The sequence below is a fragment of the Cicer arietinum genome, chromosome 1, assembly GCF_000331145.2.
Source record: "Cicer arietinum cultivar CDC Frontier isolate Library 1 chromosome 1, Cicar.CDCFrontier_v2.0, whole genome shotgun sequence".
NCBI classification, from domain to species: domain Eukaryota; kingdom Viridiplantae; phylum Streptophyta; class Magnoliopsida; order Fabales; family Fabaceae; genus Cicer; species Cicer arietinum.
The window spans coordinates 22,826,776-22,830,030 of record NC_021160.2 but is presented as its reverse complement, the minus strand read 5'-3'; positions in this window follow the sequence as shown (position 1 = coordinate 22,830,030).

Genomic DNA, 3,255 nt, shown 5'->3' with positions numbered 1-3,255 from the left:
ATTAGTGGATTCAAGAAAATGGAAAAGATCTTCGAGATGACGGATTGTCAGGCAGAGTTGAAGCAAATCATGACGACATGGAATTTAGGAAATGGTTCCAAGGACACAGAAGCTATGTGTTGGGGTTAACTCGAAGATGATGAGTATGGATGGATTGACGTTAGACTAATAAGGGATTTCATGTAAGGATCTAAGTGGAGAGCTTTTTAAGAAGAGCATTAGATGTTCGCCTGATAGATTTCAGGATAAGACTGGATGAAGTTTAATAACTGTCAAAGAGGTGTGAACACCCTGAAATTATTGAGGAGATTGGGATTCCATTTTGAATAGCTTTTGGTGCTTAGGTATCAACGAATTAGGCTTGTATCGAAGTTAAAGGAATGCTATTACAGTTCGGTTAAGATAGTCTAAGCCACAATCATGGTTGTTGGCTACTTATTGACAAATGGAGGAACTGATCTCGGTTAAGATAGTCTAAGCCACAATCATGGTTGTTGGCTACTTATTGACAAATTGAGGAACTGATCATCCTTAATCTCTTGTTGATAGTAAACAAAATCATGTTGAATGGAACAAACGAGTCTTACCGACTATGAAAGTGCGTAATGTTATTAAATATCTATGAAAAGGGATAGACGACACTTTCTTCACAGAAACATGACAAAGCAAGTTCTATCATGTAGGTTGAGTTGAGTGCAAACCTGGTGCAGTTATTACTCTTACTTTAAGTTTTGTAGGACTGTCAGGGTACGACAGGAGGTTTATTGAAGGTTGTGCTAAGATTATGGCTCCATTGACACAACTCACTTGAAAGGATCAACCGTTCGCATGGACAGAGAAGGGTGAGGAAAATTTTCAGTTACTAAAGAGAAAGTTGACAACCTCACTAGCATTCGTATTACCGCAATCAGAAGAACCATATGGAGTTTACTGTGATGCGTCTCACCAAGGTTTGGGATGTGTTCTGATGCAACACAAGAAAGATGTAAAGGCAATTGAAGATTCATTGAAGATTCAATCCAACTGCGGTTGTTTTTGCATTAAAGATCTGGAGGCATTATTTATATGGGTGCACGTTCACCGTGTTCAGCGACCATAAGAGCTTGAAATATTTGTTTGATCAGAAGGAGTTGAACATGCGCCAGAGACGATGGATGGAGACTCTCAAGGATTTTGATTTCACACTGCAGTACCACCCTGGGAAGGCCAATGTAGTGGTTGATGCGTTGAGCAGAAGAAGTGTATCGGTGTCTTCACTAATTATGGCTAGACAACAAGAGTTATGGGAAGCTTTTAGAGACTTGCACTTGAACGTAGGGAAGCTTTTAGAGACCTACACTTGAACATAGAGTTTGCACCGAGAATTTTGAAATTCGGAATGATTAAAATTTCGAATGGACTACTTGAAGACATTGCAAATTCTCAAGATGACGTCTTAATACAAGAGAAGAGGAACCTAATAGTGCAAGGGAAGACGACTGAGTTCAAGATTGGATCAGATAATATTTTGCGATGTAATGGTAGGATTTGTGTACCAGAAATTACAGATATGCGGAAAACGATTTTAGAAGAGGCGCATAAGAGTAAGCTGAGTATTCATCCTGGAGCAACAAAGATGTATCAGGATTTGAGGCAGAATTATTGGTGGCCAGGAATGAAGAAACATGTGGCGGAATATGTATCCACTTGTCTAACTTGTCAGAAAGCGAAGGTGGAACATCAGCGACCTGCTGGAATGTTGCAACCTTTAGATATACCTGAATGGAAGTGGGACAGCATTTCCATGGATTTTATAACCGGATTACCAAAGACAAGGAGAAAGAATGATTCCATATGGGTGATAGTGGATCGACTAACTAAATCTGCTCACTTTTTGCCGGTAAGGACCACCTATAAGGTAGATCAGCTAACGGAGATCTACATTGCTGAAATTGTGAGGTTACACGGGGTACCATCGAGCATTGTATCAGACCGTGATCCGAAGTTCACATCGCAATTCAGACAATATTATTATAAAGGTATGCCAACGATATAAAGGCATTACTTGAGTGCATGTCATGGGGGTTGTTATTGTGTTCGTCAATCAAAGGAGTTAAATGTTTGTTTGATACGAAACAATTGAACATGAAATGGAAAAGTTTGGTGGAAATTAGTAAGCCTTGATTTATTGGAATCACTATAATGAAGATGTATCAAGGATCGAGGTAGAAATTAAGGTTTGTATAAATGGGGAAGTGATGGAGCGAATACAATGCGTTTGACCTGTCATAATGAAGGGATAATCATCAAGTTACAAATGAAGGGCACAGCGAAATTGAGAAGTATCGGAATGAATGTTGGCAGTAGATGTAGGAGAAATGAAGCGTGAATTTGAGGTGTTAGGCATGAGACCAGTGTAGGTCTTAATAAATGCATGAGATTCAAGTTGGATTTCGTTGGAGACGTGACTCTTGAAATGAAGTACTAATCTGGAAGGAAGTTTGTGTGTCCTAAGTAGTACGGTCTTTGGCATGATTTCAAAAATATTTGAGGAAGCCTGGATCACCAAGCAGATGTGGGGATAGAATTGTTAAAGTTATAATTGGAATAACATGGCGTTAAGAACACTACGGTTTGACGTAGCTGTACGACTAAAGAAAAATTGAGGATTTGTTGACAATGGAGTAATTTAGGAGTTTTCGGCCGTAGTGATTGTTTTGTGTTCAGTGTGTTGGGGTCATACACAGTGTTTCGGTTTGGCACCAAATGGATGTTTCGTACCAAGTGAACGTATATAAGGCTATGTGACATAACTATGGGCGATTGTACTTCGTCGATAAGATTAAAGTTATAAGAGAAAATAAGGAAAACTTAGTAGACTTTGAGAAGATTGTTGACCGCTTGTACATCAGGATAACCTCAAGTGTATGTTGCAAGGAGCGCTATTACAGTTCGGTTAAGATAGTCTAAGCCACTATCATGGTTGTTGGTTATTTATTGACCAATTGAGGGACTGATCATCCTTAATCTCTTGTTGATAGTAGACAAAATCATGTTGAATGGAACGGACAAGCCTTACCGACTATGGATGTGTGTGAAGTTATTAAACACCCTATGAAAAGGGGTAGGCAACACTTTTTTCGAGAAGGCCGGGTGAAACAAGTTGTGACTAGTGTGTTGAATTTGAGTACAAACCTAGTGTGGGTTGTTACTCATACTTTAAGTTTTGAGGACGAAACTAATTTTAGGGGGGTAGTAATGTAAGACCCTTAATTT